General features: G+C 45.6%; 1 long non-coding RNA gene across 5 annotated transcripts; it reads left to right on the plus strand.

Moving 5' to 3' along the window:
* Positions 1–3,383: 3,383 nt before the first annotated feature.
* On the plus strand, positions 3,384–8,593 carry LOC111094534. Of its 5 annotated transcripts, none has more exons than XR_005385783.1 (4): positions 3,384–3,481; positions 4,486–4,617; positions 4,910–5,050; positions 5,183–5,394. It is a non-coding gene; the product is annotated as an uncharacterized LOC111094534 (long non-coding RNA). The 5 variants fall into 5 exon arrangements; XR_005385785.1 differs by lacking the exon at positions 3,384–3,481 and adding an exon at positions 3,502–3,558; XR_005385786.1 differs by lacking the exon at positions 3,384–3,481 and adding an exon at positions 3,690–3,708.
* Positions 8,594–16,533: the final 7,940 nt, after the last annotated feature.

Below are 16,533 nucleotides of genomic sequence, written 5' to 3' on the forward strand. Positions count from 1 at the left end.
AAATGGCTCAGTCATTCTCTAAATTTCCTAATGCTGTTGAAAGAGGACTTTGCTTGAATATACTTGAAAAACCATGTGTTTTCTTTGTTAAATCTGGGGGGACTTAGGGTTTAACAAGATTGGTCCTGAGAATCCTCAAAGCAAGATATGTAGGCGACACTCTCAGCAGAAGTTCGATATAAACAGTATCAATATAGGGAGATAATAAAATTGTATGGCGATCTTACATACTATTAAATGTACACATAATGAGATGGATCATAAGATTTAAGAAGCACACAGGAAGAGAGAGTTAAAACAAAAAATACAGTCAAAATAGAATGCTGTGATTGGTAGGAATTCCAATCACCAGAGAGATAACCTAAAAAAAAACAACAATAAAAATCACTCTCCCCTAATGTCCTTGGATGTGAGATATTCCCACCTGTGTCCCCGTGGAGCAGTCGTTCTGGCAATTAAGCACCCCCAACCCCAGGGGAGGGGGGACCTCCGGGTACGTGTGGAGACATCTTTGGCTGACAGGACTGGAATGGGGGTGCCATGGAAACCTGGTGCGGAGAGGCCCAGCATGCTGCTAAAGAACCTACCATGCACAGGTCAGCCCCCCCGCAGCAAGTAATTATTCAGTCCAAGTGTCAGTGATGTTGAGGTTAAGAAATCATGTCCTAGAGCTCTGCATTTAACTGTTATGATGCCTGCCACAGTGCATTGTGGTTATGTTCCTAGAACTCCGACACTACACTTGGAGCCCCTGTAAGCTGACATCTTTTCATTTTCTTCTTATTTCCAGCTGTGCCCAACAGAGCAGCAGTAGTGACAGCAGGAGAAGCACGAGCCATAGCAGCCACTGCCTCTGCCTTGTTCACAACATTGGATTTATTACATTCAGATCCCCTACTCTGTGAGGAAGTAGCATACTTCAAGAGACCCAGTGTGAATAAACCCAGTTTTGCAAAAAAAAAAACGGAAATGACCCATGATTCTGAAAAATCCGTTTCTTTGGGTGCCTAATGTTTCTTAGAATTCTATAGCTAAAAAGAAGCTTCTCCAACTTGCCTATAACCTCTGATAAATGTAGAAAGCCATTCTGAAAGATGGCTGGAAACATCTTTGCACTTCTGTGTGAACACGTGCAAACATCACAAAATTCACTAATTCTCAAGGCAACTCTTTTCCACTTCAGTACGGCTCAGTAATTAGATTAGAAATCTGCTCATTGTGACCTTTACCCACTGGTCCTATTTCTAGTCAGTGCAACCACAAAGAATGCATTAATTTCTGTTTCCATGACATCACTTTTAAAAATGTGAAGAAAAAAAAATAAAAATGTGAAGAAAGCTATCCTATCTCTGCCTTGCTATCTCTTCTCCAAGGTTAAGTAAATATGATCTAAGTAGAGCCACTGCTTATATGACATCATTTTAGAAACTTTACCATTTTACTTACTCTCCTCTAAACCAATCTGGTCAATGTCTTCTCAAAATGCAATGCTCAAACTGAGCACAATACTCCAGATATGGTTTGCCTGGGGCAGAGTATCCATACAGTAGATATTGGCCACAGCTGGTCTAGTCGACAACTGTAGCCCTTACTGACTCTGTCTCTCTCTCTCTCTCTCACACACACACACACACACACACACACACAAATCAACTAAAGCTCCGAGAACTTCTTCAGTGTGACCCATCGATAGCAAGCCAGGTCTTCTCCATGTTTTTCTTACATAATTATTTGAACCTTAAGCAAGGATCCTCACTTCCCATCACTGAATTTTATGACTTCACACATTCATTCCATAGCCAGCGTCTTTCTGATTCCAGATCCTGACACCTCACATATTAAATGTCCTTTTCAGCATAAACACACATTCCACATTTTCATCTAAGTCACAGATTTAAAAACCATTGATAAAGACTTGGCTGGAGGATTGCAGAAAAAGTCAATTTTCGGAAACAAGCTACATCTGGATCAAAGAAATTCATGAGAGGGGGTCAGTGAAGAGTCGGACTCTTGCTTTTGGCTCTGGTGGTGACTTCTGGGTCATGGGATGGAGCCGCAGGTGGGGCTCTGAGCTCAGCATGGAGTCTCCTGGGGATTCTCTCTCCCTCTGCCCCTCCTGCTTGTGCTTGCTCGTGCTCTCTCTCTCAAATAAATAAACCTTTAAAGAAAAAAAGATTATCGGGACACCTGGGTGGCCCAGTGGTTGAGCGTCTGCCTTCAGCCCAGGGCATGACCCCGGGGTCCTGGGATCGAGTCCCACACTGGGCTCCCCGCAGGGAGCCTGCTTCTCCCTCTGCCTGTGTCTCTGCCTCTCTCTGTATCTCTCATGAATAAATAAATAAAATCTTTAAAAAAAAAAAAAAGATCATTGTAAGAGAGAAAGAGTAGGTGTAAAATACCTTCATCATCATCATCATCATCATCATCACACATCCTTTTCTAACATGTCTTGCACACTATCAGAGCAGTCCTTACAAACACGAATGCATCATGTAACATCTTCACGAAAAAAATACTTCAATCACCCGACCCGCCACCTCGGTTTCAAATGTTTCTGTTGTTTTTTTTCTTTTTTCTTTTTTTTAAAGCATCCTAATATTTAATAAATCCATGAGTTTCCTGTGTCAAGTTAGTCTCCTCCCAGGCGTTCCCAATAACTCCCAGTGCTTCTTTCTTGAAATCATCCCCCATACCCAATTTCTACCTTTCTTTGATGGTAAACCTCAGTTCCAAGCACAGTACGAGCTCTCTAGGATATAAATGACCTGGTCACGTATGCACCGCGACCCCAGGACCGCCCAGCAAGTCAGCAGGTATCAACTGCTAAATCCTCCCTCCGGTTCCTCATTTATCTGCGACACCGAGAAGCTGAGCAGAGTGGACGCTGCCAGAACACCTGTTAGGATCGTACACGCTTCGCTTTGCTAAAACAAGCTGGTTTAGGAAATCCAAATTCCGGGAGGCAAAGGCTAAACAACAACAAAAAAAAACAAAAAAACAAAAAACGTCCCCCCGTGCCCGCCCCCGCTCACTCACCGCGCCCGCCAGCCGCCCGCAGGAAGCCGAGGAGCTGCGGGGCTGCCGCACGCGAAGCCACAAGTCAAAAGTCAACACGCCAACCACCAACCGCTCGTCCCTTTTCAAACTTGCCGCCTCCCATCGGAAGCCCCGCCCACTTCCTGCGCGGCCGCCGCGCCGGGGGCCGAGGAGGCTCAAGAGACGCGACGCGGGAGGGGCTTGCGCTGCGAGAGAGGGCGCTGGGATGCGAGCGGAACCGTTTCTCGTGGCGTTGGCGTCCGGGCGGAACTGGATTCCGGGGGACGAGGGGGCGCTGAGGTCCGCCGGAAGCTCTGGGCTCTTCCTCCGTAACACCCCCCCCTCCCCCAGGAGCCGGACCGGCAGATGCTCCTGACCCCGCTGCTCCTCCAGCGCGGGGCTCTTCCTCCGTGACCCCCTCCCCCCCCCGGAGCTGGGCCCGCAGGTGCTCCCGACCCCGCTGCTCCTCCAGCTCTGGGCTCTTCCTCCGTGACCCGCCCCCCCCCGGAGCTGGGCCTGCAGGTGCTCCCGACCCCGCTGCTCCTCCAGCTCTGGGCTCTTCCTCCGTGACCCGCCCCCCCCGGAGCTGGGCCCGCAGGTGCTCCCGACCCCGCTGCTCCTCCAGCTCTGGGCTCTTCCTCCGTGACCCCCCCCCCGGAGCTGGGCCTGCAGGTGCTCCCGACCCCGCTGCTCCTCCAGCTCTGGGCTCTTCCTCCGTGACCCGCCCCCCCCGGAGCTGGGCCCGCAGGTGCTCCCGACCCCGCTGCTCCTCCAGCTCTGGGCTCTTCCTCCGTGACCCGCCCCCCCCGGAGCTGGGCCCGCAGGTGCTCCCGACCCCGCTGCTCCTCCAGCTCTGGGCTCTTCCTCCGTGACCCCCCCCCCCCCGGAGCTGGGCCCGCAGGTGCTCCCGACCCCGCTGCTCCTCCAGCTCTGGGCTCTTCCTCCGTGACCCGCCCCCCCCGGAGCTGGGCCCGCAGGTGCTCCCGACCCCGCTGCTCCTCCAGCTCTGGGCTCTTCCTCCGTGACCCGCCCCCCCCCCGGAGCTGGGCCTGCAGGTGCTCTCGACCCCGCTGCTCCTCCAGCTCTGGGCTCTTACTCCGTGCCTCCCCCACCCCCCCCAGGTAGCAGGTCCCTGCAGGTGCTCCCGACCCCGCTGGGCTCTCCGTACATGAGCGCAAGTCGGTCTCTTGCAGCGCAAGACCTGAGCGCGCTGGAGCCGGGGCGGAGCCGTGAGGTCTGCAGGTTTGGGGCCCTGGAGCCCCCGCGGGCCTGCGCCTGGCAGCGGGGGAGCCGGAGCCGGACTGCGCGGAACACGGGGAGGACGTGATGCTAGAAAGGCTGTGTTGGAATCGACAGATTCTGGTGCTTTTCTGTGCCTATGGATATACAAGTCCGAACCCGCTTTTTTTTTTTTTTTTTTTTCTTTGTTCCCTGATTCCATGTACTTAGGCAAAGCTCAAAGTCAGAACCTGGTAAAACTCAAAAGTAGGTCAGGAAAATAGAATCGTAAAAGATGTCAGAGAGTCAAGTGAAGAAAGGAGAGAGAGGGAAAAAAAGACCTTTCGTTGGCGCTTAAGCCAGGTGAACTACTTGCACAGGCTTCTCCTCCACTGGAGCACTTGTCCTTAGGGCCTGGAGGGGGATACCTGAGGGTGGAAGGCACAGCTCTGGGCTCAGCAGCTGGGCTCAGTCTCCCGCCTCCTGCCCATGTGGACCCCCCAAGCTGTGTGACCCCCTGAGCTGCCTTCCAGCTCTTCCAGGGGGAGAGGCCGTCCTGAAGAGTGCACGAGCTTGTTCCCGCCGGCACCTGGCAGCCTTGAGCAGGCAGCACCAGCCGTTCTTTTGATTCTTATTACTTATTTTTGGTCCCTAGTAAAACCTCTTGGTGACTTCCTCCGCACCAGTGCCCAACAAATGTCTGAACTGTTGAGCGTCCAAGACAAGGAAAGCGTGACCTGTATGTGGCCCGAGAACTGAATGGACCCAACGTGGAGAAGAACAAGACAGCTCCGCGGTATAATGGTTGAACTGGGGGAATAAGGCAACTTGATAGTTGTGTGAGACTTAAAAGTATGGAAAAAAAAAAAAAAAAGCTAATGGGTATTTATTGAAATTATCTAAGTGCGAGTTTTTTTTTTTTTTTTAGATTTTATTTATTCATGAGAGACCCACAGAGAGAGAGAGAGGCAGAGACACAGGCCGAGGGAGAAGCAGGTTCCCTGCGCGATGTGGGACTCGACCCCAGGACCCCGGGATCACAACCTGAGCCAAAGGCTGATGCTCAGCCATTGAGCCATCCAAGGGCCTCTCAACCTAGACTTTCTGGAGTTTTAATCATGCATAAAGACACTAACTACAGCAGAAAATTGAACCTAGGATCCTTCATGGCTGTGGCGTCGTGTCTTCCTGCACCTGTGTACCCTCACATGCTGAATACCTGCCCTTCTCTTTCATTTTCCCCATTAGTCCTCAGGCCATTGCCTCCCTTCCCAGCCTAGACTGCAGGGTTTATCAGCATCCACACTCCCTGCGTCCGATGCCTCTGACCCAGGAGCCTGTCAGAACTGTAACCCTGAATGCATCCCATAAATCCCCAGCTCGGTGCCCTGGAGGAAGCACTACACAAGGGCGTATGGTCTCCAGTGTCAGCTCACCAGATTCTTGACAATCCTTTAATTGGTCGTTCATCAGTTTCCGGTCTTACGGTGTTCAGTGCTTTCTTACAAACCACCCCTTCCCAGCCTCAACTCCTGTCTTTGTTAGAAGGTGCCCAATGTAGTCTGAAAGGTGTTTTTCAGACACATGCATCTGCAGTGTTTATGTCGGTTCCTGCTCATTTTAATTTCATGTTCCCTTTCTAGATTGTACTTTAGAGAAGGATGACAGACCTTTGAGTGGCATGATGGGGATGCTCAGGGAGACAACCCTGCAGTTGGAACTTTACCTTTAATGCACGTGGTGCTCTGTGGCAGCTCATGCTTTGGGTTAAAATAAGCAAATGTCTTTTTAAAGTGAAGGGAAGGAAAAATAAGAGGAAATCAGCAAGGGAAACAACCACAGAAGACTCTAATTGTAGAAAACAAACAGGATCACTGGAGGGAAGGTGGGTTGGGGATGGGGGTAACTGGGTGATGGGCATGATGGAGGGCACGTGATGGAATGAGCCCTGGGTGTTCCATGCAACTGATGAGCCACCAAACTCTACCTCTGAAACTAAAAACATAAAATGCTAGATTCTGGATTGTTTCTGCTTTGTTTTTTGCAGATCAGTAAGGCCGAAAAGTTGATTCACTTGATCTGGGGTAATAGAAATAGGTGAAAATACTAAGATGGATTCTCCTCCCTACCTGCCATCAGTCACCCATTCACTGCAACAAAGATTCCCTACGGGCCACACATATTTCCAGCAGCCTTGTTTCCAGTTACCAGAAAATGCAAGCCATCCTACAACATGCATCTTAATGTCCTGCCTCCCCATTTCCCTCCCTGCCCCATGTACCTCCGTCTTACTTATCCCAGGAGATGGAATATACCCCCACCTATGCTGTGGATCAGTACTTCTCCTTCTAGACCCCTCAGCTGCATTTGGTACCACTGATCAGATCCTCCTTGAAACCTAACTCCCTTTGCGTTGCTTCTTTTTTTTCTGCCTACTTCATACTTCTTAGCTGGCTCTTTCTCTCCCTGCCCTTTAAACAGTGTAGGTTCCAACATTTTATTATTATTATTATTATTATTATTATTATTATTATTATTATTATTATCTGTATTTTCTCCTTGGGAGTATCACCCACTCATTGTTTTAATCTATTTGCTCATGGAGCCTAAAACTGCTGTTCCAGACTTCTTTGAGGTTCAGACTTTTATTTCTATTGGTTCACAGTCTCCTTGAACCTTCCTGGGTGTAATCGGAAACCAGGCCCATAGTTGGAGGGCAGGGAGAGGTGGAAGAAAGAGGCCACTCCAGAGGGGTAGGTAGCAGGTTGACGAAGCAAAGGAACTTACGTACAAGGCTTGTTCTGCCTGCCAAACCTCGAAAGTTTACGCAGAATCCTGAATGGGGTCCAGTCACGTATGCAATCCAGATGGGTCTCAGCAGCACATCACTATCTCAAGGCTGTGTCCTTGGAGCAGCCTCTGGACCCAGGGGAGGCAAGCTGGACACACATTTCAAGGACAGGGGAGGGCATGATGAGCCTCCAGTTGCCGGTGTCCAGCTCACAGGTCAACCAGTGGTCATGTCCCTTTGGTGACTCCTACAATGATTTCCTGGCCTTCTAGATGGATCCACTTGGGAGGGCTCATGAGCCATTCCAACTTTAATTTGTCCCTTTCACTTCCACTATCTCAGTGCTGTCCCTAGCCTTACCACCGCTGCCCACACGCCCAAATTCATCTTGTAAGTAGCAGCCAGAGGGATCAGTCCCAAATGTAAACCCAAAAGTTTCACTTGTCTGCTTAGATTTCTTCAATCCATCTTTCTTATCACCTCCAAGATAAAGTCTAACTCCATAGCCTGGCGTGCTAGGAGGACCTCCATGGTCTTGTCACTGTTTATGCTTCCAAACTTATCTCCCATCACACCCACTCCCCGTTCATGAGGCAGTTTGAGATCTTATTTTTATTGACTATTTGGGCTATCCTGATTTCTTTGCCTGACTCTTACTTATCCTGGTTTTTCAGAGAGTCAAGAAGTTTTTACCTATTCCATAGTCTGAATGAGTTGACTTTCCTCCTGGCTTTCTTGGCAATCATCTTTTCATTCAAAAAACTTTATTGAGCCTCTAATTTTGTGCCAGACACTGAACTAGATACTAGAAACATAATAGTGAACAAATGTATAAACCAATCTAACAATTGACCTGACATCTTATATTCTCATGGGGAAGGGAGGCAGGTCATAAAAATATTTTTTTTTTTTTAGAAAATGCAGTTCAACCCAATTGGCTCCATACTTGAGAATATCTAGGAATTGGCCGGGTTAAAAGGGGAGGAGGAGAAGTGCTCAGATAGAGGTAACAACTCGTGGGAAGACCCACACATGAGAGTAGAGCACAGTCTAAGAACACAGATTCTAGACAGGGGGCTGAGGAGGTAAACAGGGACCAGATCATGAAGAATATTCTAGTCCTGTTAAGGAGTTCTTCCTAAAGGTAATAGAAAGCTTGAGGGGTTTTGACATGATAAGGTTTATATTTTAGATGATGGTTCTGGCTACCGTGAGAAAAATAGAATTCAAGAGTGGCAAGGAAACCAGTTCAAGAGGGAGGGAAACCAATTGGGACAACATTGTAATACAGAGAAAGGAAGATGGTGGCCTGCTCTGGGGTATTGACAATGTAATGGAAATAGATCCCAGAGGAATTTAGGATGTAGAAGTGATGGAACTTGATGAACTAGGATGGCAGAAGTAAGAGAAAGTAAGGATAGAGTCTCATAAACAGGTTTTTTTTTTAATTATAAATTTATTTTTTATTGGTGTTCAATTTGCCAACATACAGAATAACACCCAATGCTCATCCCGTCAAGTGTCCCCCTCAGTGCCTATCACCCACTCACCCCCACCCCCTGCCCTCCTCCCCTTCCACCAGCCCTAGTTCGTTTCCCAGAGTTAGGAGTCTTCATGTTCTGTCTCCTTTTCTGGTATTTCCTACCCATCTCTTCTCCCTTCCCTTCTATTCCCTTTCACTATTATTTATATTCCCCAAATAAAAGAGACCATAAGATGTTTGTCCTTCTCTGATTGACTTACTTCACTCAGCATAATACCCTCCAGTTCCATCCACATCAAAGCACATGGTGGGTATTCATCCTTTCTAATGGCTGAGGAATATTCCATTGTATACATAGACCACATCTTCTTCATCCATTCATCTTTCGATGGACACCGAGGCTCCTTCCACAGTTTGGCTATCATGGACATTGCTGCTATAAACATCGGGGTGCAGGTGTCCCGGCGTTTCATTGCATCTGTATCTTTGGGGTAAATCCCCAGCAGTGCAATTGCTGGGTCGTAGGGCAGGTCTATTTTTAACTCTTTGAGGAACCTCCACACAGTTTTCCAGAGTGGCTGCACCAGTTCACATTGCCCACCAACAGTGTAAGAGGGTTCCCTTTTCTCCACATCCTCTCCAACATTTAGGGTTTCCTGCCTTGTTAATTTTCCCCATCCTCACTGGTATGAAGTGGTATATCATTGTGGTTTTGATTTGTATTTCCCTGATGGCAAGTGATGCAGAGCATTTTCTCATGTGCGTGTTGGCCATGTCTATGTCTTCCTCTGTGAGATTTCTGTTTTTAGTGAAAATAGGAACTACCGTGTTTGCTTTCATCTATTCATAGCCGGGCACACGTCCTTAGATGTAGATGCTTGACGAATGTCTGTTTCATGAGAGTTTTCTGACTCAAGTGCCCAGATAAATGGGGTGTCATTCTCTGATTTATAGAGGGAAACTCATTTTGGGTGGTGAGCGATGGGTGAGTTTCAGACCCGTCAACCTCAAGATGCCTGCGGGAGATACACATGAAAATGTCCAGATACACGGCACTTGGAAGAGATCAGTGGGTTCTTTGCATACTTAAAAAAATAAAGTTTATGTTATATTGAAATGACCTGTTTTATGTCTGTCGCAACTACTACACAGGGCTGGTTCTTAATGACTTGATTCCCGAGCACCTAACTCTGTGCCTGGCACAAACTGTGCACGCAGTTAATGTTTGTTGTTGTGATGAACTACTCCTTTTCAAACATGGTCCATCTAACAGAAATTAGTAATAGTAGTAGCCTCTGAGGAGGAAAGCAGGGGGTCAAAGTGAAAGATTTTCCTGGCATATACTTTGGTTCTTTATGCTTCCCCCTCCACGTGCTTCTATTTCTCAAGAAAAATAGGATGACCAAAAAAAGTGTTCCATTCAACTCTTTGAGCCTTAAACTGAGAACAGCACTGGGACTCTGGTCTGATCGGTATAAGGCAGGAGAGTAATGCTGCCTGAAATCATGACAGCATTTCTGACCACATCACATTGACTGACTCACAAATTTATTGGTTGTATCCTTGATGCCATTATTCCACACACTTAATATTATTAATAATATTCATTCATTTCTTAAAAATGATGGCTAACCATGAATAGCAAGGGGAGGTGAAATTATGAACACACATTGTACATGAAGGGCATCAGACAAAAGCTTAGAAAAGCTTGTGCAAAAGGAGAGTCATAGTTTTATGCCTGCCTGACATTTCATAAGAGAAAACAAGGTGCCATCTAACAGCTATCGCTCGGCAGTATTACAGGTTACATCTGTGTGCAAAACCCCTTATCACAAGTTGGAATATCCTTTGCACATTTTAACGATGGTTAATTATGAATGAAAGGGTAAAAATGTATGGTGCCTTTATAGATTTTTGAATTACTATTTTAGTGTATAATTTTACGTAAAGGTTCAGGGCTATAGATCTACTGAAAATGCACTAATATCTAAAGAAAGCAGTAAGTTCTGGTAACATTTTTGTGTGCACGGCACGTTCACTGGGTGGCGTGGTTGCATTAACGTTAACCTTATGCCCTTTGAAAGTCAACAGAAATAGAGTGATAAACATCAAACACAATGTTCTAGGTGGAAAAAATTATATTCTAAGTTTATTAGCCCTAAAATACATGTTTAGAGTCCAGGCTTAAGAAGAAAAACAGCAGTGAAGTCAAAGTAGCCGCTGTCTACTTTGGATTACCTTTTAATCATTCCAGACCTATTGATCTACTTCATTCCTCAGCTGTTTACATCTTTGTGAGTAGATTTGGGATCTGAGCTATGCATTTGCAACAGCTTAAACATTATTTTTGTTCTGGACTTGCATGGAATTTTTAGTTTGAAACCATAAAATACATGTCCTTTGCTGATTTTTGATCACTTCTAAACCAGATCCAGGGGAGCAAACACATGATGTGTTATTTTTTTTTTTTTTAAGATTTAAAAAAATGTCTTTATTCATGAGAGACACAGAATGAGAGGCAGAGGCACATGCAGAGGGAGAAGCAGGCAGCAGCCCGATGTGGGACTCGATCCTGGGAATCCAGGATCACGCCCTGAGCTAAAGACAGACGCTCAACCACTGAGGCACCCAGGCACCCCCACATGGTGTGTTATACTCAAAGCTGTCTAGTAGCCTCTCCCCAACCTTTCACACCAACATCTTGTTTTAACATAGTTAATATAGAGCACCTTATGGATTTACAGCCCAAACTAATTGAACATTGTTAAAAATATTTGTCCAATGTGACTTTTTTTCCTAATGCAATTTTCATACCCTGGGTATTTCCAATGTTGGTATTTTAATATCCTATAATGTTTCCAGTTATTTCAAGGAACTTCATGAGAGTCACAAGGAAAGACTGTTTCTCCTCTCAACAGTCTATTGCACTTCCCGTCACCAAATGGGTGGGTTTTTTCCCCACACTGACCAATTCTCCAAAGCCAGCTGGGTGTCCTACAATTCAGGTCAGTTCTGATACCCTCTACCAGGGGTTAGCATCAGATCCCACAAGTTAGGAACTCTGTGCACAAGGACTGCGCAACTCCAGATACCAATCACCAGTCTAAGGTTGACATCTGTGCTTCTGACCTACAGCTATATGTTGGAGTTTCCATGACCCCTTGGTCAGGTTCAATAGTTTGCTAAAATGGCTCAAAGAATTTAGGAAAATATATTTACCAGTTTATTATATAATAAACGATATGAGAAGAGACACAGATGAACAGTCAGATGAGGAGACACACAGTGTGAGGTCTGGGAGGGTCCTGAGTTCAGGGGTGCCACCTCCTGAAATATAAATGTGTTCACCAGTCAGAAGCTCTCTGAACCCCTGTCGTATTAGAATTAGGCTTCATCCCATAGGCATGATTGGTCATTAACTCCATCTCCATCCCCTCTCCCTGTCCTTGAGAATGGGGGAGGGCCTGAAAAGTTCTAAGCTTCTAATCACAGCCTAGGTTTGGTTTTTTGTTTTGTTTTGTTTTGTTTTTTTTGTTGTTTGTTTGTTTTTTGATGACCAGAGCCATCCTAAAGCCGTCCAGAGCCCACACAGAATCACCTCATTAGAACAAAACATACTCCTGTCACCCAAGAAATTCCAAGGAGTTCAGGAGTCCTGTGTCAGGAACTAGGGTCAAAACCCAAATATTAGAACAAAAGATGCCCCTAGGGTTCTTATCACTTAAGATATTACAAGGGCTTTAGAAGTTCTGTGCCAGGAACAGGGTGGGGCAGGAGGATGCGGTGGAGAAGATATGGAGAAGAGGACAGAGACTATATATTTTGTTTATTATTTCAGTTTCCTTCTTCATGAAATAGAGGCTTTTTCTAGATAGGTACTTTTTGCTCAAAAAAAAAAAAAGACAACAATTCTCATTTTTATTTCACAAATAATATTGTGAAGACTTTAGTAAGTTCCCCAACCATTTACCACTTTGCCAGTGTAGAATTCTAGATTTTATGTTGGAGAAAACAATTTCATTTCAGGGAAAGGAAGAAAGGATATACTAGAATTAATTTTTCCAGGATGAGGACATCTCTTTGGCTCAGGAAGGGGATGAGGTAAAGAGAGGTAGCAGGGACCGGGGAGGTGAGGGTGGGAAGACCACACCACAGGCAGTCTGGCCACAGAATCCAGTAGCTCTGCCCTGTTTTAGCCTTGACTCCTATAGGTGTTGCTCCCAAATGGGAGGTTGAGTGCTCTGGGTATATGAGTTTAGAAATTAAGAGATTAAGAAAAAAGGCGTTATGCTGCCGTAGCTAGTACCACAAACAGGGTGGCTTCAACAACAGAAATATGTTGTCTCACCCTATCTGGAGATCAGAAGCCCAAGATCAAGGTACTGGCCAGGTTGGTTCCTTCTGAGGCTATAAAGAAGAGTCTGGTCTGTGCCTCTGCCCAGCTCCTGGTGGGTTTGCTGGCAGTCTTGGGTTTTCCTTGGCTTGTAGATATACCACCCCGATGTCTGCCTTTATCTTCACATGACTTTTTTTTTTTTTTTTTTTTGCATGTGCCTCTGTGTCCAAATTTCCTGTTTTTTTTAGGGACACCAGTAATATAGGAATAAGGGCCACTTTAAGGACCTCATTGAACTTGTTGATGCCCCTAAAGACCCCATTTCCAAATAAGGTCACATTCTGAAGTCTTGTGGTTGTGGACTTCAAAATCCCTCTTTTGGAGAACACAATTTAACCCATAAAATATAGCACACAACATCAGGAACCCAAAGCTTTCCTGCGTAGCCTCTATAAATAGCCTGAGGGCTCCATCCAGGACAAATCTGCCAGCTCCCCTCCAAGCAGAATACAGTTAATACTTTTTAAAATTGAGTTCTAATTTCTTGTTATTTTTATGCTGCTAATGCCCTTTGAGTGCAACGTGTTCAAAACATGTGATTCATTTTATTTTTCTTAGAAACCGCGCTCTTAAAAAGCCCTGTCTGGATAACTTCAGAACAAACAAACAGAAAATTAATTGAACTGGTGACACTTTGCATCTCTTCTGTGGAGCAAAATCAGGTTTTATGCAACAGAACATGGAGGTTTGTCTTAATTTTCCCACGACTGCCAGTGACTGTGAATTCTAAACTCAGCACTTGGTGACCACATGGAGATAACATTGAAGGAAGCATAACCAAGTATCGGTTTAGAAACAACTTTAAAAGTTGTACCCAAGCTCCAAACTGCTGATGACATGCTGGTTTGCTAACAGTGGAAAAGTTTGCTTTTAGTTGTGTGGCCAGCTTTCCATGAGCCATGTTACAGAGCCCACATCAGTTCTGCAGGTGGTCCTAGACCAGCATCGGGGGGTGCTGCTTTGGTAACACAGCTTCAGAGCATACCTCAGAGCTGACCAGCTGGGGACCAGTGACCCTACTTAAGAAAAGCTGCCTAAGAGGATGGTCGGTGGGGAGGGGGGGTATGCTGCAAGAGAATCCTGGGTAGAGATGGAGATGCCAGTGGGACAGCCTGTCTTCTCCTTGATCTGTAGAACCCACAGCCCACCATAGAGCTCCCCCTGGAAAACAGTATAGTGTTGCGGGGCGAGAATCCTTAGGAAAACTTGTCAAGGAATCCAGACGAAAAGCATGGTGGAAAGTGCCTATTTCTAGATATTATGAATACAGAAAGTACATCGGGGTAGACTGTTCCTGCAGGACTCAAGGACATCAAAGTGAATACTTGGGAAGAGAACCCACGATATGATAACTGAGGCTCCAAATGAAAGGATGCAGGGGTTGGGTCGGGGGCAGGATCTCTAGAGCAGCTCTGACAGCCACAGGACCAAGGGAGGGAGCCCTCACCCAAAAAAACATAGTGGTAGGGCTGAGGACAGTAGAAAACCTCTCCAAGAGACCAAGCGCTCCTTCCTTGTAGAGATCACCCCAGCAACAGGAGCCACCAGCAAAGGACAGAGCCCTTCCAAGCCAGGGGGATTCCAGAAATGCCAGATACCTTGGTCCAGGATGGGGATGGTTTTATAAGACGAACTCTGATTCTCTTGTCCCTTCTCCTTTCCTTTAACTTCAAAGAAAATGGGTCCAAGAAAGAAGGGAGAGGAATAGGGGTAGAGCTTCACCTTCTCCCCTCCTGTTTTGAACTGGCAAATCTTTGTTTGAATGATTCAAAGTGGCCGGAACGTTATGGAATCTGCCCAAGATCCCATTAAAGAAACAAAAGAGAGAGATTCAAAATAACGTAGTTGGAGGCAATACTTAGAAACAAAACAGTTTAAGATTTATATTGCTCAGCGGCGTAAACACTCCTGAACCAGTAATGATCCTATTCTTAGAAGGAATCTCCAGGCCTGACCGCTAGATGTAAATGAAGACAGCTTGTTAGAACATGAGACAAAAATAAGTCTTTTATGGCCGTTTTTAGTGTTGGAGCCTCAAATCATTAGAGTCACTCCTCTGGCTGCTATAGACCGAGGAATCCCGTTTCAATAAATCTATCAAAATATTTATTTAACAAATATATATTGACTGCCTATTATTAGGATGGACATTGTGTTAGCTGTAGGCAGTACAAGTGCAAAGAAGGTATTGTCCCTGTCCTTGAAGAGGTCATTGTGTGTGTATATGTGTGCATACGTGTGTGTGCGGGCACACATGCGTTTATGAACAGCTAATTATACCTCAACCAGAGAAGAAGGATGGCAGAGGGTTGATAGAAATGTGGTGATAATCCCCAGGAGGAAGCAGTTAATCTCCAGGGGAAATCAATAGTCTTCACACAAAGTATGACATTTGAGCTGGTTCTTGGAGGAGGAGCGTATTCGGCCCACTAAATCCATGTCAGCATTTAACAGGGTGCTCAGATTAGCTTGTCAGGTTGTTTTTCCATCTGGCAGTTAGAGGTGAGCAGGGAGGCTCAGCAGGGAGGCGGAGGCCCATCAAGGATAGAAGCCTGGTGGGCAGGGATGAGACAGGGAGGAGATGCTGCCAGAGTGGGAGGTGGGGAGCCAAAACTGGGGCCTCCATCGCTTTACTGAGGTCCATCCCAGGGCTATTAGGGGTCTTTTTTATAACTGTATTCCATTTAGTAGGCAAGTTTGGGCCAGTGACCAAATACGCAGGATGGTCCCTGATTCTTAAGACTTGACAATTTGAAATAACGTGTGAATGTGTAGAGAGACATGAAGATCAGTAAAACAGGGGCCAAAACAGTTGCAAAGGGAAGCCACCAAATGAGCCCCTGAGCACATACAGAAATGAGGTTCGAGTTCTCTCCATCCTTCCAGCTCTCTGAAGCTTTGGTAATCTATTTTATATTTTTAAATTTTCCGGTTTCCGTGACATGTACACTAGAACAGCAGCTACTTGCGTGATTTGGAGCAAGTCTCGGAGAGATCCCATTTTTAAAAATAATCCTAAAACTAGAAGGTCGAGCTAAATTACCATCATGATCCTTTCCAAAGCTGTCCATAATTTATGAGTACTTGAGGTTAGTTCAATAAATGCTAAGGATACCACAGTCAGACTCCGAGCACTTGGATGAAATCCATTCATTTAAAAACGATGTGGGGAGTATCTAGTAGAAAGATTGCCAGGTAAAATTGCAGGATACCTACATAAATATGAATTTCAGAGAAAAAAGAGGACTTTTTAAAAATATGAGTATGTTCCACGTAATATTTTACATATTCAAATATTATACTTACAAAGTATACTTGATTTGAAATTTAAATTTAACTAGATGTCCTATTTAAATATATAGTTTTTCTAAATCTAACATCCTTACCATGAAAAGCTCGGCTCGGTGGAAAACGGTGAATCGGGTATAGATCTTGCCCCGGCGCTAAAGATTGAAATAAGACTCAAATATAAATAATCATATTACAATGTGACAAGTGATAAGCATATGCAAAATATACAGAGAGAAGGCTACGAAGGTTCACAAAAGGGAGAAATTGGTTCCAGAAGCAATTTCCAGAAGTAAGAGAAGCCACTGAGGAGGGCTATGC

Source organism: Canis lupus, chromosome 38, assembly GCF_011100685.1.
Source record: "Canis lupus familiaris isolate Mischka breed German Shepherd chromosome 38, alternate assembly UU_Cfam_GSD_1.0, whole genome shotgun sequence".
Classification (NCBI taxonomy): Eukaryota; Metazoa; Chordata; class Mammalia; order Carnivora; family Canidae; genus Canis; species Canis lupus.